Genomic DNA, 25,304 nt, shown 5'->3' with positions numbered 1-25,304 from the left:
TTTAAATGTGTAAGGACGTATTTTTACAGTGGTCCTCTATGTGGTTTTAGGAATATTTTACAAAAATGTTTGTCTCCCAAGTCTTGAACTGAACTCGGGGGCCGGCATGGTGTCATTCCCATCCCCACCAGTTGAATTGCCCAAAAGAGGACCTAAAACGGAATCTTGAGGAACACTGGTAAAACTAAAGAAGTTGAACAAATACTGCTGACTGAACTCGGGGGCCGGTATGGTGTCATTCCCATCCCCGCCAGTTGAATAGCACAAATGACGAAAAAGAGAGGACCTAAAACGGAACTTTGAAGAACACTGGTAAAACTAAAGAAGTTCAACAAATACTGAGGTAAACGAGCCACAGCAACACCTTAGTTTCATAAATCATATTACGAACCAAAAAAATTGGTGACTCCCAAAAAGGAGAGGACCTAACAGGGTGCCTTGAGGAACGCCTCATATTATGTACATCACAAGATTGGACCTATGTGTTCTATGTTTCCTGGCAAAGTTCAAATGTGTAAGGACCTGTGTTTACAGTGGTCCAAGTTCCTCTATGTGGTTTTAGGAATATTTTTCAAAAATGTTTGTCTCCCAAGTCTTGAACTGAACTCGGGGGCCGGCATGGTGTCATTCCCATCCCCACCAATTGAATTGCCCAAAAGAGGACCTAAAACGGAATCTTAAAGAACACTTGTAAAACTAAAGAAGTTGAACAAATACTGCTGGCTGAACTCGGGGACCGGTATGGTGTCATTCCCATCCCCACCAGTTGAATAGCACAAATGATGAAAAAGAGAGGACCTAAAACGGAACCTTGAAGAACACTGGTAAAACTAAAGAAGTTCAACAAATACCGAGGTAATCGAGCCACAGTAACACCTTAGTTACATAAATCATATTACGAACCAAAAAAATTGGTGACTCCCAAAAAGGAGAGGACCTAACAGGGTGCCTTGAGGAACGCCTCATATTATGTACATCACAAGATTGGACCTTTGTGTTCTATGTTTCCTGGCTAAGTTCAAATGTGTAAGGACCTGTGTTTACAGTGGTCCAAGTTCCTCTATGTGGTTTTAGGAATATTTTGCAAAAATGTTTGTCTCCAAAGTCTTGAACTGAACTCGGGGGCCGGCATGGTGTCATCCCCACCCAGGGCCGGCCCGTGGCATAGGCCGTATAGGCAAATGCTAAGGGCGCCGTCCATCAGGGGGCGCCACGCCAGTGCCACCTAAAATCTTGCCTAGGGCGCCAGATTGGTTAGGGCCAGGCCTGTCCCCACCAGTTGAATTGCCCAAAAGAGGACCTAAAACGGAATCTTAAAGAACACTGGTAAAACTAAAGAAGTTGAACAAATACTGCTGACTGCGTCTGAGGTAAACGAGCTACAGCAACACCTTGGTTACGTAAATCATATTACAGAGGGAACAAATTGGTGACTCCCAAAAAGGAGAGGACCTAACCTTAGTGGAGAGGACCTTAGTGTTCTTTGTTTGCTGGCAAGGTTCAAATGTGTAAGGACCTGTGTTTACAGTGGTCCAAGTACCTCTATGTGGTTTTAGGAATATTTTGCAAAAATGTTTGTCCCCCAAGTCTTGAACTGAACTCGGGGGCCGGCATGGTGTCATCCCCACCAGTTGAATTGCCCAAAAGAGGACCTAAAACGGAATCTTGAGGAACACTGGTAAAACTAAAGAAGTTGAACAAATACTGCTGACTGCGTCTGAGGTAAACGAGCTACAGCAACACCTTGGTTACATAAATCATATTACAGAGGGAAAAAATTGGTGACTCCCAAAAAGGAGAGGACCTAACCTTAGTGGAGAGGACCTTAGTGTTCTTTGTCTGCTGGCAAGGTTCAAATGTGTAAGGACCTGTGTTTACAGTGGTCCAAGTTCCTCTATGTGGTTTTAGGAATATTTTGCAAAAATGTTTGTCTCCAAAGTCTTGAACTGAACTCCGGGGCCGGCATGGTGTCATCCCCACCAGTTGAATTGCCCAAAAGAGGACCTAAAACGGAATCTTGAGGAACACTGGTAAAACTAAAGAAGTTGAACAAATACTGCTGACTGCGTCTGAGGTAAACGAGCTACAGCAACACCCTGGTTACATAAATCATATTACAGAGGGAAAAAATTGGTGACTCCCAAAAAGGAGAGGACCTAACCTTAGTGGAGAGGACCTTAGTGTTCTTTGTTTGCTGGCAAGGTTCAAATGTGTAAGGACCTGTGTTTACAGTGGTCCAAGTACCTCTATGTGGTTTTAGGAATATTTTGCGAAAATGTTTGTCCCCCAAGTCTTGAACTGAACTCGGGGGCCGGCATGGTGTCATCCCCACCAGTTGAATTGCCCAAAAGAGGACCTAAAATGGAATCTTGAGGAACACTGGTAAAACTAATAATATTACAGAGGGAACAAATTGGTGACTCCCAAAAAGGAGAGGACCTAACCTTAGTGGAGAGGACCTTAGTGTTCTTTGTTTGCTGGCAAGGTTCAAATGTGTAAGGACCTGTGTTTACAGTGGTCCAAGTTCCTCTATGTGGTTTTAGGAATATTTTGCAAAAATGTTTGTCTCCCTAGTTTTGAACTGAACTCGAGGGGCCGGTATGGTGTCATTCCTAACCCCACCAGTTGAATTGCCCAAATGATGAAAAAGAGAGGACCTAAAACAGAACCTTGAGGAACACTCGTAAAACTAAAGAAGTTGAACAAATACTGCTGACTGTGTCTGGGGTAACCGAGCTACAGCAACAAATTAGTTGCTCCCAAAAAGGAGAGGACCTAACAGGGCCTCAGTTATGGAAGTCACAAGTTTGGACCTTTGTGTTCTTTGGTTGCTGGCAAGGTTCAAATGTGTAAGGACCTGTGTTTACAGTGATCCAAGTTCCTCTATGTGGTTTTAGGAATATTTTTGCAAAAATGTTTGTCTTCCAAGTCTTGAACTGAACTTGGGGATTTGGCCCCGGGGCCACCAATTGAACATCCCTGGCTTTAAGCTCTCCCAAAAGACAAAAACGAAGCTGTTCATTGTTTTCTCCCGCGTCCCTGGAAGTGCGAGGTGGAAAGGACCTCTGATTGAATTTCCTCTGCCGAGGTTCAAGTGGGGAAGGGAGTGTTTCCTTCAAAACACCAAGCTTTGTTTTTATTGGACGGCTTCCACGCCGCCGACATATTCGATACCAAACGCCAAACACGCCGTTGTTGCAAAACAACCACCGGAGTGAACTAATGGGCTCGCATAACAAAGACACTCTCGCACATGATCCCCGGGCGGCGCTTCGGTAATTAAACCGGGATTTGTTTTCATGTCCGTCCCCAGCTGCCATTGGACGAGGAGCAAGTGCCACTCCATTCATAGAGCTGAGAAGTGTAGAAAGGTTAAGAGCAGTGCAGGATGGTGAGCATAGTTGCAGATCAAATGTATAATAATAGACATTCCTCAGCCAGGACTGGTAGAAGGAGTACAACTAGCTTGTATTTCAAGGTACAAGGGCAGAGCACAGGCTGACGCGGATCATCTGGGATCCGAAATGTTATGGTTTGTTTCTTTGGCCCGAGGTTTGGTGAAAATCTTGGGCAAAATATGTGTACGTGCTATTGTATGTGCTAATTGTTTCAGTTTGCAAATTCCTCAGTAAATTCTGCAAAATGTCACCGTGGATTAGCTGATTGGAGAGCTAGCTTGCGCAGCTAGTGGGTCCATGACGATAACTTCTGTTTTGTTTGATCGGCCGTTTTACTGCCGCGTTACAGGCGCCGTTTGGAAACAATTAAGATATGTAAATAAACATTTACAGAATATTTCTGTGTTAATACTGTAACTCATTTCACAATGTGCTATTGTAATGTAATCAAGTTAGCGTTGTTAGCTTTAGCTAATATGCTAACACAGTAATACATTTAAGAGTGTCTGTGTTAGTATTATTAACTTACAACTGTATTATTTTTATATTGTTTCAGTTTCACAAATTCCTCAGTACATGCACCAAAATATCACAGTGGAGTTTTTGAGTCTGTTTAGCTGATTGGAGAGCTAGCTTGCGCAGCTAGTGGGTCCATGACGATGACTTCTGTTTTGTTTGATTGGCCGTTTTACTGCCGCATTACAGACACCGTTTGGAAACAATTAATGTATATAAACAAATATTTGTATGTGCAATCGTAATGTATGGAAGTGACCGTCGTTAGCATTTCCTTTTATGTTAACAGGGTTACGAGTGTCTGTGTTAGTATTATTAACTTACAATGGCATTCTTTTTGTATTGTTTCAGTTTGCAAATTCCTCAGGGAATTCACCAAAACGTCACTGCAGAGTTATCAAGTCTGTTTAGCTAATTGGAGAGCTAGCTTCCGCAGCTAGTGGGTCCATTATGATGCCTTCTGTTTTGTTTGATCGGCCGTTTTACTGCCCCGTTGCAGACACCGTTTGGAAACAATTAAAGTACATGAACAAATATTTGTATGTGCAATCGTAATGTATTGACGCTACCGTCGTTAGCATTTGCTAATAGTCAGCGTGGAGTTATTGGGTCCATGACGATGACTTCTGTTTTGTTTGATTGGCCGTTTTACTGCCGCGTTACAGACACCGTTTGGAAACAATTAAAGTACAAAACAAAATATTTGTACTTGCAATCGTAATGTAATGACGCTAACAGGTTTACAAGTGTCTGCATTAGTATTATTAACTTACAATGGCATTCTTTATATATTGTTTCACTTTCACAAATTCCTCAGTAAATTCACCAAAACGTCACCGTGGAGTTATCGAGTCTGTTTAGCTGATTGGAGAGCTAGCTTGCGCAGCTAGTGGGTCCATGACGATAACTCCTGTATTGTTTGATCGGCCGTTTTACTGCCGCGTTACAGACACCGTTTGGAAACAATTAAAGTATATAACAAAATATTTGTATGTGACGCTACCGTCATTAGCATTTGCTAAGACGCTAACATGTCTACGAGTGTTTGTGTTAGTATTATTAACTTACAAGGGCATTCTTTTTTGTATTGTTTCAGTTTCGCAAATTCCGCAGTAAATTCAACAAGACGTCACCGTGGAGTTATTGAGTCGGTTTTGCGGATTGGAGAGCTAGCTTGCGCAGCCAGTGGGTCCATGACAATGACTTCTGTTTTGTTTGATCTTCCGTTTTACTGCCGTGTTGCAGACACCGTATGGAAACAATTAAGGTGCGTAACAAAATATTTATGTGTAAATAACTCATTTCATTTCGGCGTGGCGAAGTTGGTAGAGTGGCCGTGCCAGCAATCGGAGGGTTGCTGGTTACTGGGGTTCGATCCCCACCTTCTACCATCCTAGTCACGTCCGTTGTGTCCTTGGGCAAGACACTTCACCCTTGCTCCTGATGGGTGCTGGTAGCGCCTTGCATGGCAGCTCCCTCCATCAGTGTGTGAATGTGTGGGTGAATGTGGAAATACTGTCAAAGCGCTTTGAGTACCTTGAAGGTAGAAAAGCGCTATACAAGTATAACCCATTTATCATTTAATTTATTTATTTCGCAACTTATATATCTGCGGATTATAGTCCGGTGCGGCTAATATATGGGAAAAAATGTCCCTAAATAGACATAGTCCGGGAAATAATAGTAAAAATTGTTTAAATTGTAATCGATATTTGAAAATGATGAATCGATTGTGAATTGATTTTTGTTCAGCACCATTTCAAACAATTAAAACAAGTCTAAAGCTAAACAAGTCACGAAGAAGTTTCTCAAGTGCAAAAATGATGCTTCATAATTATATGTAAATGTCTTTTTTCATCAGTTTGCAGTAAATTTGCTGAGCATGTAATTTTTGTTCTCCATCCGACCGTTCGGCATGTTGTCGCACGTGCTGGTTCAAAGTGTTGAATAAACGATCATCTTTGTGATGACTTCTGTTTTGTTTGGTCGGCCGTTTTACTGCAAAGTTACAAACACAGTTTGGAAACAGTTGAATTATGTAAATAAGCATTTACAAAAATATTTCTGTGTAAATAACAAATTTCGCAACGTGTATATATGCGGCTTATAGTCCGGGAAAAAATGTCCCTAAATATCCGGGAAAACAATAATAGTAAAAAAAAAAATTGTAATTGTAAGTTATGACTCGATTTAGATTCGGAATGAGTTGGAATCGCGATTTAAAGGTGAATTTCAGCATCATTTCAAACTATAAAACAATTCTAAAGCTAAAAAAGTCATGAAGTTTCTCAAGTGCAAAAATGTTATCATACGTAAATTTATTTTTCATCAGTTTGCAGCAAATTTGCTGAGCGTGTCATTTTTGTTCGCAGCCCGACCTAAGCCTCGTTCGGCATGTCGTCGCACGTGCTGGTTTAAAGTGTTGAATAAACGATCATCTTTGTGATTAACGCGTGTTTTCTTACCATTTGGCAAAGAAATCAGATACGAATATCGAGTGTGATTACAATCAAGAGTGAGATTACAGATTGGAGAGGGCCAAAAAGGTGAAGAACTACTGACTCCATGTAACTTTTTAAGCCTGTCGGGAACAAGTAGAGCATGCCAGTGTCAATAATTGTTTATTTTTAAAAGCTGACTGCAAACACTTTGTCTCAACACATTCCAAACTTGAGCGGTGGATGGACGAGAAGGGTGTGGCCCCTGAAGGGATCGTCTTGTTAGAGACTTCACGCTCAATGGCCACTTGTTTCAATGCGAGCCGGAGAAACTTTAGTGCACCGGTGTCAAACTCAAGGCCCGGGGGCCAGATCTGGACCGCCACATCATTTTTATCTGGAAATTGACACCTGGAAATATGTGTCAATAAAGTACTTCATATTTTCTCACTAAATATAATTACATAAAAAATATATGCACTGCTTGAAATTGCATGCCTTTTAAACTTTAATAGTATCCAATATTGCAACAAATATTACAGTATATTATCATACTTTCCAAACATTTTTTGTCTAAATAAAAATAAATACCTAAATATCTGTTTGACTTATGATTTCACAGCAAACTACCCATCAAATTAATAAAAATGACACCAAATTGTACGGCGTTCTTGACAGCATATTACTGTAAATTGGAAAAAAAAACTTTAAAATTCTGTTGACTGAGCTGCGATATTTTTACTGTAAAATCTCATTTTTAACGGTGTATTACTGTAACATTTGTTTTTACGGTAGAAAAACTGGCAGCTAGGTTGCCAGAATAAAAAAGGAACTCGTACTGTTTTTCCATGAACAATATAATATTGTAAAAACAATGTCAATTTAATTTAAACTACCCATCAAATTAATAAAAATGATAATACATTTTACGATGTTCTCTACAGCATACATTTTTAAAATTTTTAAAAAACAAAAAAAATTTTAGCATAAAATTCTGTTGACTGAGCTGCCATATTTTTACTGTAAAGTCTTGTTTTTAACGGTGTATTAGCTTTTTCCTGTAAAAAACAAAAAATAAAACGGTGGTATGTTTTTTATATATACATAAAATGTTGTAAGAAATTTAAAAAAAGACTATTTTACAGTAACATTTTGTAAATGTAAAGTTTTTACTGTAAAATGTACAGTCTACTTAAAAATATATATATATATAATTATATAAAAAAATATTACAGTATATTATTATACTTTCCAAACACTTTTTGTCTAAATAAAAATAAATACTTAAATATCTGCTTGAGTTATGATTTCGCAGCAAACTACCCATCAAATTAATAAAAATGACACCAAATTGTACGGTGTTCTTTATAGCATATTACTGTAAATAAAAATAAAAAATGCTAAAATTCTGTTGACTGAGCTGCCATATTTTTACTGTAAAATCTCGTTTTTAACGGTGTATTACTGTAACATTTGTTTTTACGGTAGAAAAACTGGCAGCGAGGTTGCCAGAATAATAAAGGAACGTGTACTGTTTTTCCATGAACAATATAAAATATTGTAAAAACAATGTCAATTTAATTTAAACTACCCATCAAATTAATAAAAATGACAATAAATTTGGAGTTCTTTACAGCATAAATTTAAAAAAAATTTAAAAAACAAACATTTTTTTGCGTATATTCTGTTGACTGAGCTGCCATATTTTTACTGTAATATCTTGTTTTTAACGGAGTATTAGCTTTTTCCCGTTAAAAACACAAAATAAAACGGTCGTGTGTTTTTTTATATTTACCGTAAAATGTCGTAAGAAATAAAAAATAAAAAAAGTTTTACAGTAACATTTTGTAAATGTAAAGTTTTTACTGTAAAATTGACAGTCTACTTAAAAATATATATATATAATTATATAATCAAATATTACAGTATATTATCATACTTTCCAAAAAAAATTTTGTCTGAACAAAAATAAATACTTAAATATCTGCTTGACTTATGATTTTACAGCAAACTACCCATCATATTAATAAAAATGACAATATATTTTATGGTGTTCTTTACAGCATATTGCTGTAAATTGAAAAAAAATGTTTTACTGTAAAATCTTGTTTTTTATTCTGGCAATTTAGCTGGCAGTTTTTCTACCGTAAAAACAAATGTATCGTTTTTTTCCATTTACAGTAATACACCGTTAAAAACAACATTTTACAGTAAAAATATGGCAGCTCAGTCAACAGAATTTTAACACTAGTATATATTTTTTTTTCAATTTACAGTAATATGCTGTATAGAACACCGTAAAATGTATTGTCATTTTTATTAATTTGATGGGTAGTTTGCTGTAAAAGACAAGCAGATATTTAAAGATTTTTTTTTTTAATTTAGAAAAAAAAATGTTTGGAAAGTATGATAATAAACTGTAATATTTGTTGCAATAATGGATACTATTAACAGAATGTTAACACAAAACAATGGTCGTTTTTTTTTTCAATTTACAGTAATATGCTGTAAAGAACACCGTAAAATGTATTGTCATTTTTATTAATTTGATGGGCAGTTTGCTGTAAAAGACAAGCAGATATTTAAGGATTTTTTTTTTATTTAGAATTTTTTTTTTTTAGAAATTATGATAATATACTGTAATATTTGTTGCAATAATGGATACTATTCAAGTTTAAAAGGTATGCAATTTCAAGCAGTACATATATTTTTTTCTGTCAAAATAAAATAAATCTATTACATTTAGTGAGAAAATATTAAGTACTTTATTGACACATATCATTTCCAGGTGTTTGCGGGCCAGATAAAATGATGTCGCGGGCCAAATCTGGCCCCTGGGCCTTGAGTTTGACACCTGTGGTCTACTTAAATATATATGTAATTAATAATGAAATCCGCTGATGGCAGCCATAACTGCGATGTGGCCCTCAATGAGAACAAGTTTGACATCCTTGCTTTAGTGTGTCATTGTTTCATTGTGGGTGTGTCTACCTTGTCTGAACGTGTCCAAAAGAAATAACAATAATTTATGTAGCGATTGCTTTCTTGAATTTTCTCCACCACATCCAACTAAGCAGGCCGCTCTCTTATCGCCGGCCCAGCAGACTCGCCCCAGGAAAAGGAAGAGGAAGCGCGCACGAGTGCACCTTCTTCTCGTTTCACACAACGACGCTCCTCTCTAACACAACTGCCAGAACACACGACAACATTGCATTATTTATATATATATATATATATATATATATATATATATATATATATATATATATATATATATATATATATATATATATATACATTTATTTTATTTATTTTTTATTTTTTAAATAATCATAAATCATAATATATTTTTTTTTTTTATATTTATTTATTTATTTATTTTAAATAATCAGTCCAACAAAATAATACACACTAATACCATAATAATACAATTCCAATTCCAAAACCAAACCCGACCCATAATGTTGTCATTATGGTGGTACTTGATGAATACTTAGGTCTACTATGCTACTGTATTATATTGTTGTCATTATGGTGGTACTTAATGAATACTTAGGTCTACTATGCTACTGTATTTTAATGTTGGTCATAAAGATGGTACTTAATGAATACTTAGGTCTACTACACTAATGTATTTTAATGTTGTCATTATGGTGGTACTTAATGAATACTTATGTCTGCTACGCTACTGTATTGTAATGATGTCATTATGGTGGTGCTTGATGAATACTTAAGTGTACTACACTATTGTAATTTAATATTGTCATTATGGTGGTACTTAATGAATACTTAGGTCTACTACACTACTGTTTTTTAATAATGTCATTATGGTGGTACTTGATGAATACTTAGGTCTACTACACTACTGTTTTTTAATAATGTCATTATGGTGATACTTAGGTCTACTACACTACTGTATTTAATGTTTTGATTATAGTGGTACTTAATGAATACTTAGATCTACTACGCTACTGTATTTTAATGTTGTCAGTATGGTGGTACTTAATGAATACTTAGGTCTGCTACACTACTGTGTTTTAATGTTGTCATTATGGTGGCCCCCCGCGACCCCAAAAGGGACAAGCGGTAGAAAATGGATGGATGGATGGATTATGGTGGTACTTAATGAATACTTAGGTCTACTAAGTAGACAGTTTAGTTGTTGTTTTTTCAAGATTAATCGAGAAAAAAGCAGCGATTTATATTAGGAGTTTCCAAAGTGGGGCCCGCAGCACATTTTAGAAATTAAGACAAAAAAATGAGAGGAAAAAGCCCTAATATGATTAAAAAAAAATTGACATTTTGATACTAATAACCCAAAAAGATAATACACTTTGTCACCTACAGAATAAAACTACCACAACGTTCTGTCTTGTAGTCAGTTTTTAGCATTTTTTTTTTTTTTTTTACTACATAAAAACAGGGTGTCGAGTAGTGGAACATTTTTAGACGATTGAACAACTTGAAATCTGTGGAGAGTATTTAATTTTGTTATTTTTATTCATACATGCATGTGCAATTTGAACAAAAAATAGAATGAAGGCAAAAAACGATTTGTTTATTTTTACTATTTTCCCTCAACTTTGCCTGTGTGATCCGATTAATCCAACAAACTAAGCGACGACTACAATAATGGCTAGTTGGCCCAAAGAAATTGGATTCGATACTGAAAGCGCTCTTCACATGACACCAGAATGTGGCCCCAGACAACAGCAGTGTTTAAACAAATGGCATTCGCCTGGGGCCAAAGCGAGGCCCCGCTCACCGGGGAGTCTTTCACAACCAGTTCTGAGAGTCGCACCCCCTCCCGTCTACGCAGGTACAGTACCCGTACATTCTTTGCCAAACTACCACCCCCGGAACCTGGTACCTCTACCCCCCACCCCCCAGTCTGGGACCATTTGGCCCCCCAATGAGATAATAAATCACCTTGACAGGAGCAATTTGAGCAGACATTCACAGCCGCGGAGCGCGACAACACGGAGAGCCAAGACAAGAGCAACCGTGTACGGAAAAATACTTTTTGGGTGTGGCGGGCCGACGACTGCACACGTTGACGTTTTACTCTTTGCTACAATCCGACAAAAAGGGCCCCCGCCTCTTTCCGTTCCTTGTTTTTACTCGCTTTGACTACTTGTTTTGCGAGTACCGGAGCCGGAAAGCTGTTTTTCACACTTTAAAGCAGGGGTCCCCAAACTACGGCCCGCGGGCCAGATACGGCCCGCCGGCATCCAAAATACGGCCCGTGGGTAATCCTTAGTATAAAAAAAAAAGGTTTTATTTTATTTGTATTTTTAATTATTATTTTTTTAATCTGTCCTTTCTAGCACATCCATCAATCCATTTTCTACCGCTTGTTACTCTCGGGGTCTCCTAGCCGCTCAGGCAAATCATATTGTCTAAAAATGCATTTTCCCATCAACAGCGAGCTCTTTCAGTCAATCAGTGCACGAGGCAAAAATATATATATATATATACGTTAGGTCAGGAAAAAACACAGAGGGTATTTCATCCCTACAAGCCTGTTTCCCTGCTCTTCAGGGGATTTTATTGAAGTGTTTGTATATATATATATATATATATATATATATATATATATATATATATATATATATATATATATATATATATATATATATATATATATATATATATATATATATATATATATATATATATACAGTATATAGGGTACTTTACATGGGGTTTTGGCCATTGTTACACAGTAGTGAACCCCCATGTAATGTACCCTATATACACTGTATATATATACAGTATATATGTAACAACCACAGACACTTCAAGAAAATCCCCTGGAAAGCAGGGAAACCCCCGAAACAGGCTTGTACGGATGAAATAGCCTCTAAGTTTTTTTCTGACCTAACGTACATTCTGCTCTACCCCGGTATTGAGCACTTTATAAAGGATAAACCACAGTAACCTCGACTATATATATATATATATATATATATATATATATATATATATATATATATATATATATATATATATATATATATATATATATATTTATATATTTATATGTATATGTATATATATCCATCCATCCATCTTCAACCGCTTATCCGGAATCGGGTCGTGTGTATATATGCATGTATATGTATATACATACAGTATATGTATATGTATGTATATATGTATGTATGTACATATATGTATATATATAGATACATATATATGTATATATATACTGTATATATATATATATATATGTGTATGTATATATATATATATATATATATATATATATATATATATATATATATATATATATATATATATATATATATATATATATATATATATGTATAGTCGAGGTTTCTGTGCTTTACCCATTATACAGTGCTCAATGGCTATTTCATCCCTACTAGCCTGTTTCGCAGGTTTCCCTGCTCTTCAGGGACTTTTATTATATTTTATATTACAAAATCCCCTGAAGAGCAGGGAAACCTGCGAAACAGGCTTGTAGGGATGAAACAGCCTCTGTGTTTTTTTCCTGACCTAACCCTGAACAAATTATTTTAACCCAATGCGGCCCCCCAAGGGGTCAAAAAGTTTGGGGACCCACCGCCCCCACCCCCCCACCCCCCGCTTTAAAGCATCCCGGTCCCAAACGTCTTAGCGCCGTCCGCCGTATTCCTGGAAGCTGCTTTCAATTAGCGTGTCCTTCCAAACCACTGCATTCCATTACTCCGCCCATCCCCCCACGGACCCACCCTCCCACTCTCCTTTTCCCTTCTTCCTCGCTCCTTCTGCTCAGGTTATGAGGCCCACGGTGGTGGGGGGGGGGGGGCTCTCAAAGTTTTGCCAAAAGGTGTGCAGGAAAATGGGAAAATGCTACGACGATTTCTGTCGACCCAAACTTTGGATTTCAACCAACGGGCCTTTTCCAGAATTATCCGTTGATTTTTTTTCCCCTTTCAAATCGGTAAGGCCGCCGTACGTTGACTGCGGAGCGAGATTATTTTTGGATGGCTCAGGGTGTAAGGACTATGTTTGTGTGTGCACGGAGGCTGCAGAAAAGGGTGTGCCTCCAGTGTGGAGAAGACAAAAAAGGAGGGGGTGGAAGGAGGAGAGGAGATCCACGCCCAAGCTGCCAAACTCGGACTTTTTAAAGTTCCACGTCCCTGTTTTGCGGAGGGGTTGGATAGGTAAAGCGGGATGTTTTTGTAAACACAAACGTGTTTGTTTGGTCTCCACGAGCAACGGTCATGTTTTTTTTAGCGCTTTTGGAAGGGAAAGTAAAGTGCGCCATTCCAGTTCTGCATCGGTGCCCGCAGGTACACACCCACTTCTGGAACCCGTTCCACTTTTTCAACTTTTTCTGAGGTCGAGTCAAGCGAGGCGCTCGATGCAAGCGACTGTATGAAATATGGCTGAAGTTAATAATTACACAACTTTGTAATCACAAGAGTCAAAGCTCGGGCGGCAGAAAGTCACTTCTCAAGGAGGGTGGGGGGGGGGGGGGGTTTAAAAAAAAGAAAAGAAAGTGGGCTTACCTGCGCGCTCTGGTTGCGCCCGAGAAGCCTCACACCAGCCGGAGCATCCTCGGAAACGTCCCAGCCCAAAGAAGAGCGCTTCTCGACGTCTGTCTGAAGGGATTCTGTCACTTTTCCTAGATCAAGCAAAGTTTCCAGGGCGTTTTCTTCCCCCCCTTCTTCTCTCTCTCTCTCTCTCGCTCGCCCTCCCTCCTCTCTCTCTATCTCTCTCTCTGTCAACTTCTTCAACTTTTTCTTCTTCTAATTCTTCTTCTTCTTCCCTCCTGCGTGGCTTCTCCTCTGGGCTGAGCAGAGTGGCTGGGACAGGGTGCTGGCTGGGGCTCCTGGTTTGCAGGGGGGCGGGGCCCCGGCGGGAGGGAGTGGTCCTCGGCAGCCGTGGGGCCAACCGCCGCTCCGCATGGAGGCCTCGGAAGTCAAACAGCAGAGTCAACATGGCGAGCGTGCAAAGGGAAAGAAGGGCCAAAGTCTCGGTAAAATGTAGACATGCACAGGACAATAAATACTCTTTAGAAGGACGTTTAAACTACAGTAGTACGTCAACTTACACCTTTAATTATACAACCCAAAACCAGTGAAGTTGGCACGTTGTGTAAATGGTAAATAAAAACAATGATTTGCAAATCCTTTTCAACTAATATTCAATTGAATAGACTGCAAATACAAGATATTTCATGTTCCAACTCACAAACTTAAAAAAAATTCTGCAAAAAATCATTAACTTAGAATTTAATGGCAGCAACACATTGCAAAAAAGTTGTCACGGGGGCATTTTTGCCACTGTGTTACATGGCCTTTCCTTTTAACATCACTCAGTAAATGTTTGGGAACTGAGGAGACACATTTTTGAAATTTTTCAGGTGGAATTATTTCCCATTCTTGCTTGATGTACAGCTTAAGTTGTTCAACAGTCCGGGGGTCTCCGTTGTGGTATTTTAGGCTTCATATGGCGCCACACATTGTCAATGGGAGACAGGTCTGGACTACAGGCAGGCCAGTCTAGTACCCGCACTCTTTTACTATGAAGCCACGCTGTTGTAACACGTGGCTTGGCATTGTCTTACTGAAATAAGCAGGGGCGTCCATGATAACGTTGCTTAGATGGCAACATATGTTGCTACTAAACGTGTAAATTAATGGTGCCTTCACAGATGTGTAAGTTACCCATGCCTTGGGCACAAATACACCCCCATACCGTCACAGATGCTGGCTTTTCAACTTTCACCTATAACAATCCGGAAGGTTCTTTTCCTCTTTGGTCCGTAGGACATGATGTCCACAGTTTTCAAAAACTACTTGAAATGTGGACTCGTCAGACCACAGAACACTTTTCCACTTTGCATCAGTCCATCTTAGATGAGCTCGGGCCCAGCGAAGCCGGCGGCGTTTCTGGGTGTTGTTGATAAATGGCTTTGGCTTTGCATAGTAGAGTTTTAACTTGCACTTACAGATGTAGCGACAAACTGTAGTTACTGACAGTGGTTTTCTGAAGTGTTCCTGAGCCCCTGTGGTGATATCCTTTACACACTGATGTCGCTTTTTGATGCAGTATTGACTGAGGGATCAAAGGTCCGTAATATCATCGTTTATGTGCAGTGATTTCTCCAGATTCTCTGAACCTTTTGATGATATTACGGACCGTAGATGGTGAAATCTCTAAATTCCTTGCAATAGCTGGTTGAAAAATGTTGTTCTTAAACTGTTCCACAATTTGCTCACGCATTTGTTGACAAAGTGGTGACCCTCGCCTCATCCTAGTTTGTGAATGACTGAGCATTTCATGGAAGCTGCTTTCATACCCAATCATGGCACCCACCTGTTCCCAATTAGCCTGTTCACCTGTGGGATGTTCCAAATAAGCGTTTGATGAGCATTCCTCAACTTTCTCAGTCTTTTTTTGCCACTTGCGCCAGCTTTTTTGAAACATGTTGCAGGCATCAAATTCCAAATCAGCTAATATTTGCAAAAAATAACAACGTTTTCCAGTTTGAACGTTAGCTAGCTTGTCTTTGCGGTCTATTCAATTGAATATAAGTTGAAAAGGATTTGCAAATCATTGTATTCTGTTTTTATTTACCATTTACACAACGTGCTGACTTCACTGGTTTTGTAATAAATATTGTATAAAACAGTACAATAGAAAGTACTAACAACTACAGTAGTTTGATGAAGTCATGTAATAATATTGTACACTTTGTTACGTTTTTGTACCTATTTTGGACTCTTGTTGGCTCAGTTCCTGTCCTGTGCTTTTATTTCGGAAGTTTCACTTCCTCGTGCCGTGCACAGGCTTCCACCCCTGCCACCTGTACCCGGTCGCCAATCAGTCTTCTACTTCAGTCCCGCCCTGTCTTGCAGTCAGTGTTGGATCATTGCTTAATGCTTTGCTTCTTGTGCACTTGTTAGCTGCACTCGCCTTAAATGATAAATAAATGGGTTGTACTTGTATAGCGCTTTTCTACCTTCAAGGTACTCAAATGCAAGGCGCTAACCAGCAGCCATCAGAGGCAAAGGGTGAAGTGTCTTGCCCAAGGACACAACGGACGTGACTAGGAAGGTAGAAGGTGGGGATTGAACCCCAGTAACCAGCAACACTCCGATTGCTGGCACAGCCACTCTACCAACTTCGCCACGCCACCCCACACTTCTTTTGTTTTTCTCTTCAGTTACGTGTTCTCCCACGTCCCTCGTGAGTGCGCTTTCTGTTGCTTGTATTAAATTATGTTATTTTTTACCCACCGTCTGCTGCATCTTGGGGTCACGCCGCATGTTTACCTTGGAGAGTGGACTTCTATGCCAGCTTTGTCAAACTAACCACTGGTTTTCTTTCCGATCCGATACCAAGCAAAATTCAGGCTGGTATCGATACCAATCTAACACCAATACTTTGTGCAAATATCCCTAACGGGTCTGCTAAAATTTTAAAAGTTGTGTATTTTCAAATAATAACATATCTAGCTAAAAAAAAAAACAACAGTAAAAATGTAAGAAGAAAAGAGCAAACAAAAAGCTGAACATTTTAACCAGATAATTAATAATAATACTCTTAGTCACCTATAACACAAGGTTTAGTCTTTAAATACATACATATATATATATATATATATATATATATATATATATATATATATATATATATATATATATATATATATATATATATATATATATATATATATATATATATATATATATATATATATATATATACTGTATATATATGTATATATATATAAATATATATATATGTATATTTATATATATATATATATATATATACATGTGTATGTATATTTATATATATATATATACATATGTATACATACATATATATATATGTGTGCATGTACATATATACATATATATACATATATACATGTATATACATATATACATACATACATGTATATACATATATGTATATATGTGTGTGTATATATATGTGTATATATGCATGTATATATACATATACATATATGTATATATATATAAATATACATATACTGTATATGTATACATATATGTATGTGTGTATTTGTGTTAACTTGCACTTACAGATGTAGCGACAAACTGTAGTTACTGACAGTGGTTTTCTGAAGTGTTCCTGAGCCCATATGGTGATATCCTTTACACACTGATGTCGCTTTTGTATATATATATATATATATATATATATATATATATATATATATATATATATATATATATATATATATATATATATATATATATATATATATATATATATATATATATATATATATTTATATGTTTTTAGCAGTTTAAAAAATATATATATATGTATATATATATTTTTTTTTTTAGGATGTGGCCCTTGGTGGAAAAAGTTAAGACACCTCTGATCTAAAAAATTAGGAGTTCTCAAAATGAAAAAAAATACATATTTAAATTATAAACAAAATGTACATACTAAATATTAAAAATCATACTAACTTATAAATGTGAAAAATATTAGAAGCTTTCAAAATATAAATAAATTACACTTAAAATTTAAACAAAGTTTCAGTGTGTTAAAAAAATCATACTAACTTATGAATGAATTTGTCAAATATTGGGAAGCTCTAAAAATAAAATATACTTAAAATATAAAACAAAGTTTAAATTAGTTTATAAAAAAAATACTAACTTATGAAATCATTTGAAAAATATTAGTAGCTCTTCAAATGAAAATAAATATACTTAAAATATATTTAAAGTTTAGTTTTTTAGTTAACTAAAAAATATATACCAAAACAAAATTATTGATTAATTTGAAACATTACAAAACCATTATAAACACTGTTAAGTGTGTAACTAAACATTAATATATGTTTTACATTTCTCAGTGTGAACACTAAATATCTGTCCATTCATATTGAAAAGGATTTTGCAAATCATTGTATTCTGTTTTTATTTTCCATTTACACAACGTGCCAACTTCACTGCTTTTGGGGTTTTGTAGGTGTGGTCACATGGTCCACAGGAAGTCGCATTATTCACATCCTCTCCAGGCTGTTGAAAAGTCAAAATTGAGTTCGCTCGTGTAATCTTTCCTTCATGTTTATTGACACCTCAACTACGACTGGTGCGGTTAAAACCACAATACTGTTTTTCTGTGTGTTGTAGAGGAACCTAAACCTAAAAGTACAAGCAAAAAGTAGAGCATGCCCACCGTTAGTTGGCATAGCACATGTCACAGTGGACCCCTTGAAAAGCCGATGGCAGCGTGGCTCAGATGGTAGAGCCGCCGTGCTTTCGCCATGAGTGAGTGGATGTGACGTGTAAATTAAAGCACTTTATTTAGTAAAGCGCTAAATAAATGTAGAACAATTACCAGACCAAAAACATCTGGCCTCATCTGATTGACAGATTGACATAACTTTGTTTTTCCAACCGACGCAACCGAATTAAAGAAAAAAATCATCAAAACCACGTCAACTTGGCTAAGCGATTTGAGCGTATCATTGCTAGGCCGCACCATACTGGAGCAGAACGAGCCTAAGGTAATATTTTGTGTAATATTTAACCATTAAAATATGGAAAAGCTGCTGATGGTGTGTTTGATGAAGAAGTCCACTCTCCAGGGCAAATGTACACTATTATTACAATACCTCATAAAGCTACTGTAGTTGTTAGTAGTATATTTTATTGTAGTGTTTTTCCACAATATTTGTAGTCTAAAGGTTAGTTTTTCTTGTTAAAAAGACATGTTACATGTTAGAATTGTGCTGTTTTTTTCAATTGATTTCAATTCGTTTCAATGGGAGCTGTTGATTTGCGAAACGAGTGTTTTGTGTCACAGAACTAATTTAGCTTGTAAGTTGAATCACTGTTGTATTTGACTTGTATTTATTTAACCAGGAACAAAAAAAATCCTATTGAGGTTAAAAAAACTATTTTTCAAGGGAGTCCTGGCCATAAGTAACATACACCTGCATAACAATATGTAATATGTTTTATATACACTGCTATTATTCCTGAGCCCATATGGTGATATCCTTTACACACTGATGTCGCTTTTGTATATATATATATATATATATATATATATATATATATATATATATATATATATATATATATATATATATATATATATATATATATTTATATGTTTTTAGCAGTTTAAAAAATATATATATATATGTATATATATATTATTTTTTTTAGGATGTGGCCCTTGGTGGAAAAAGTTAAGACACCTCTGATCTAAAAAATTAGAGTAGTAGTAACAGACACCTTCATAACAATATGTAATATGTTTTATATACACACTGCAAGTATATATATAATGTAGTAACAGACACCTTCATAACAATATGTAATATGTACAATATACACACTGCAATTATATATATAATGTAGGAACAGACACCTTTATAACAATATGTAATATGTACAATATATACACTGCAAGTATATATATAATGTAGTAACAGACACCTTCATAACAATATGTAATATGTAAGATATACACACTGCAAGTATATGTATAATGTAGTAACATACACCTTCATAACAATATATAAAATGTACAATATACACACTGCAAGTATATATAATATGTAGTAACATACACCTTCTTAACAATATGAAATATGTACAATATACACACTACAAGTATATATATAATGTAGTAACAGACACCTTCTTAACAATATGTAATACAGTATTTACAATATGCGCACTGCAAGTATATATATAATGTAGACACCATATCAATATGTCATGTGTACAATATACACACTACAAGTATATATATATTGTAGTAACAGACACCTTCTTAACAATATGTAATATGTACAATATACTTACTGCAAGTATATATATAATGTAGTAACAGACAGCTTTATAAAAATATGTAATATGTAAGATATACACACTGCAAGTATATGTATAATGTAGTAACATACACCTTCATAACAATATGTAATATGTATAGTTTACACACTGCAATTTTATGTATAATGTAGCAACAGACACCTTCATAACAATATGTAATATGTACAATATACACACTGCAAGTATATATATAATGTAGTAACAGACATCTTTATAAAAGTATGTAATATGTACAATGTACATACTGCAAGTATATATATAATGTAGTAACAGACACCTTCATAACTATATGTAGTATGTACAATATACACACTGCAAGTATATATATAATGTAGTAACAGACACCTTCATAACAATATGTAATATGTATAGTTTACACACTGCAAGTATATATATAATGTAGTAACAGACACCTTCATAACAATATGTAATATGTATAATTTACACACTGCAAGTATTTGTATAATGTAGTAACAGGCACCTTTGTAACAATATGTAATATGTTTTATATACATACTGCAAGTATATATATAATGTAGTAACAGACATCTTCATAACAATATGTAATATGTACAATATACACACTGCAAGTATATATATAATGTAGTAACAGACACCTTCATAACAATGTGTAGTATGTTTTATATACATACTGCAAGTATATATATAATGTAGTAACAGACACCTTCATAACAATATGTAATATGTTTTATATAGACACATTAAGTGTATATATAATGTAGTAACAGACACCTTCATAACAATATGTAATATGTTTTATATACATACTGCAAGTATTTATATAATGTTGTAACAGACACCTTCATAACAATATGTAATATGTTTTATATACACACTGCAAGTATATATACTGTATATAATGTAGTAACAGACACCATCATAACAATATGTAATATGTACAATATACACACTGCAAGTATATATACTGTATATAATGTAGTAACAGACACCTTCATAACAATATGTAATATGTACAATATACACACTGCAAGTATATATACATATATATAATGTAGTAACAGACACCTTCATAACAATATGTAGTATGTACAATATACACACTGCAAGTATATATATATAGTAGTAACAGACACCTTTATAACAATATGTAATATGTACAATACACAAACTATAAGTATATATAATGTAGTAACAGACACCTTCAAAACAATATGTAATATGTTTTATATACACACTGCAAGTATATATATGATGTAATAACAGACATATTTGTAACAATATGTAATATGTACAATATACACACTGCAAGTATATATATAATGTAGTAACCGACACCTTCTTTTTTTGAAGCTGAATATATGGAGGATGAACTGCTGCTTATATAAGTGAGCACGAAAGAAGAGTGAAGCATTGGAGCAGACGGAAGCCAAGAGAGTGAGGTGAAAGTGACTTTGAGCCCAACATTTTGAACTTTAACCTTTTGTCTTGTTGTCTCTCATAAGGGTTGTAAACGATAGGCAAAATTCCCCCAAAAAAGAGCAGTTCCCCTTTAAGTGAGCCGAATAAGGCGTGCAATCTATATTGCGTCCCTGACTTCATTAAAAGGCAAAACATTTGCTGAGCATCAAAACGCCCACAATACTAAGAGGAGAAAATGTGAATATTTTAAACAGCACATGCAATGTGATTTATCAACACTCATCTCCGTTTTGGGAGCACTATTTAGCACCTCTGAATAGTTAGTGCAAACTGACCCACGCGGTGACGAGAAAGGTATTGAAAAGACGGGCGATTGACAAAGGATCCTCCGTGTGTCTCAACATTTTGGACTGTCAGGAATAAAAAAATATCCAACATATCGTCTATTCAGCAATTTCCTTTTATAATCTATAAATTCAATGATAGCGTTTTCTTGTATTTTGGGGTTTTATTTAGGAAATATATAACATAAATTGGCCCTAGTGTGTGAATGTGAGTGTGAATGTTGTCTGTCTATCTGTGTTGGCCCTGCGATGAGGTGGCGACTTGTCCAGGGTGTACGCCGCCTTCCGCCCGGATGCAGCTGAGATAGGCTCCAGCCCCCCCCCCCCCCCGCGACCCCAAAAAGGGACAAGCGGTAGAAAATGGATGGATGGATGGATAACATATCTCCGATATGAAAAGATGTCTTTAATTATGCATTTTCTGTGCGTGACTGAATGTTTCCGCGTTACAGTTTGAGATTATGCAGTACGTACCACTGTATTTTTTGCCTCATTCCTGTGAGAATCCTGTGTGTGACTGAAGCAATAAGGAGTTAGACTATCCAGGATTAGCTGCAGTGTGCTCAAACAACCACTTTGCACCAGTCCATCTGAGATGAGCTCGGGCCCAGCGAAGCAATTCCGGGTGTTGTTGATAAATGACTTTGGCTTCGCATAGTAGAGTTTTAACTTGCATCTGTGAGCAGATAATACTGCATCATGTCTTTCTCTTTCGGATTTTTCAGGTCACGCATTTTTCGCTAGGTGATGTAATGGCTGATTAAAACAAAAATTAATTGATTAGTGTTGGCATTCTTTAGTGTTCTTTTTTTTATGGCGTTCGTTTTTTTCGCAGAGCTATATTATTAGCATAGCTCCTGTATGAAAAAACACTTGTCAAAGTTTGCATTTTGTGCGTCTTGAGCACATAAGTGCAAGCTCTCTCCCATACATTTTTAGCGGTTTTTAAAAAAAAAAAGTGGTTTCAATGCAGATGCATTGTGTCTAAAATGCCCATAAAAAGTGGTAGTGGTATGAAAACTCTACAAAACTGCACAGGTAGGAGCATGACAACATGAATGTGCAGTAAATGAGTGTCTCCATGGTAAAACTGGTTAAACAACTTAATTGTTTAACTATGAAATAATTCCAGAGACGCATTTTGTTGGCTTGTTGATTAAATGTGTAAATGGTAAATAAAAACAGAATACAATGATTTGCAAAGCCTTTTCAACTTATATTCTGCGTTTCTGGGTGTTGTTGATAAGACAAGATATTTAATGTTCGAACTGAGAATTTTTTTTTTTTTTTTTTTAAATAATCATTAACTTAGAATTTAATGGCAGCAACACATTGCAAAAAAGTTGTCACAGGGGCATTTTTACTACTTTGTTACATGGCCTTTCCTTTTAACAACACTTAGTAAACGTTTGGGAACTTAGGAGACACATTTTTGAAGCTTTTCAGGTGGAATTCTTTCCCATTTTTGCTTGATGTACAGCTTAAGTTGTTCAACAGTCCGGGGTCTCCATTGTGGTATTTTGGGCTTCATAATGCGCCACACATTTTCAATGGGAGACAGGTCTGGACTACAGGCACTCGTACTCTTTTACTATGTACCACGTGGCTTGGCATTGTCTTGCTGAAATAAGCAGGGGCGTCCATGATAATGTTGCTTGGATGGCAATATACGTTGCTCCAAAACCTGTATGTACCGTTCAGCATTAATGGTGCCTTCACAGATGTGTAAGTTACCCATGCCTTGGGCACTAATACACCCCCAAACCATCACAGATGCTGGCTTTTGAACCCGGATGGTTCTTTTCCTCTTTGTTCCGGAGGACACTAGGTCCACAGTTACCAAAAACTATTTGAAATATGGACTCGTCAGACCACAGAACACTTTTCCACTTTGCACCAGTCCATCTTAGATGAACTCGGGCCCAGCGAAGCAATTCCGGGTGTTGTTGATAAATAACTTTGGCTTTGCACAGTAGAGTTTTAACTTGCACTTACAGATGTAGCGACCACCTGTAGTTACTGATAGTGGTTTTCTGAGCCCATGTGGTGATATCCTTTACACACCGATGTCGCTTTTTGATGCAGTACGGCCTGAAAGATTGAAGGTCACGGGCATCCAATGTTGGTTTTCGGCCTTGCCGCTTACATGCAGTGATTTCTCCAGATTCTCTGAACCTTTTGATGATATTACGGACCGTAGATGGTGAAATCCCTAAATTCCTTGCAATAGCTGGTTGAGAAATGTTGTTCTTATACTGTTGGACAATTGGCTCACGCATTTGTCAACAAAGTGGTGACCCTCGCCCCATCCTTGTTTGTGAATGACTGAGCATTTCACGGAAGCTGCTTTTATACCCAATCATGGCACCCACCTGTTCCCAATTAGCCCGTTCACCTGTGGGATGTTCCAAATAAGTGTTTGATGAGCGTTCCTCAACTTTCTCAGTCTGTTTTGCCACTTGTGCCAGCTTTTTTGAAACATGTTGCAGGCATTAAATTCCAAATGAGCTAATATTTGAAAAGTTTGAACATTAAAAATACCTTGTCTTTGCAGTCTATTCAATTGAATATAAGTTGACAAGGATTTGCAAATCATTGTATTCTGTTTTTATTTACCATTCACACAACGTGCCAACTTCACTGGTTTTGGGGTTTATACCATTTGTAACTGTCAAGGCTGTGCTTTTACTTTAAAGTAGGTGCAAATGTATGACTATTTCACGTCCACTCATGGTTACACGCACCGCCCCTCACATGTTTCCCATTTCCTCTCACCACCGGTGGACATCAATCCCCACGAAGACGCTGACTTACTGGCCGGAGTGCAGCGCCACACCCACTCCGAGTGAACGCAGCGAGTCCCGACTCATCCCCAAACGTTCTTCTTCTTGGCAGCATGGAACAAACTGCTTGCCCAGACACAATAGTCTGCTGGGAATATCTCCGCTTTAAGGTAATTGTGTCCAATTCTCAATGTGCGCTTAAAAAAGTACAAAACCCAAAACCAGTGAAGTTGTGTAAATGGTAAATAAAAACAGAATACAATGATTTGCAAATCCTTTTCAACTTATATTCAATTGAATAGACTGCAAAGACAAGATATTTGACGTTCCAACCGAGAAACTTCATACATTTTTGCAAATATTATCTCAATTGGAATTTGATGCCTGCAACATGTTTCAAGAAAGCTGGCACACGTGGCAAAAAAGACTGAGAAAGTTGAGGAATGCTCATCAAACACTTATTTGGAACATCCCACAGGTGGATATGCTAATTGGGAACAGGTGGGTGCCATGATTGGGTATAAAAGCAGCTTCCATGAAATGTTCAGTCATTCACAAACAAGGA

General features: G+C 36.6%; 1 protein-coding gene across 2 annotated transcripts in view; it reads right to left on the bottom strand.

Annotated features, from left to right (window-relative positions):
• ahnak (AHNAK nucleoprotein) overlaps window positions 1–14,166 on the bottom strand; it is a 69,868-nt gene extending 55,702 nt beyond the window's left edge. For both annotated transcript variants that reach the window (XM_062044331.1, XM_062044332.1), the window contains exon 1: window positions 13,873–14,166. The gene's annotated coding sequence lies outside the window, so the exon portion shown is untranslated. The remainder of the gene's footprint in view (window positions 1–13,872) is intronic.
• Between the last annotated feature and the right edge of the window lie 11,138 nt (window positions 14,167–25,304).

The sequence above is a fragment of the Entelurus aequoreus genome, linkage group LG04 (genome assembly GCF_033978785.1).
Source record: "Entelurus aequoreus isolate RoL-2023_Sb linkage group LG04, RoL_Eaeq_v1.1, whole genome shotgun sequence".
In the NCBI taxonomy this organism is placed as follows: domain Eukaryota; kingdom Metazoa; phylum Chordata; class Actinopteri; order Syngnathiformes; family Syngnathidae; genus Entelurus; species Entelurus aequoreus.
Note: the sequence above shows the minus strand (reverse complement) of the source record. Positions and strands in the feature narration are given on the sequence as shown.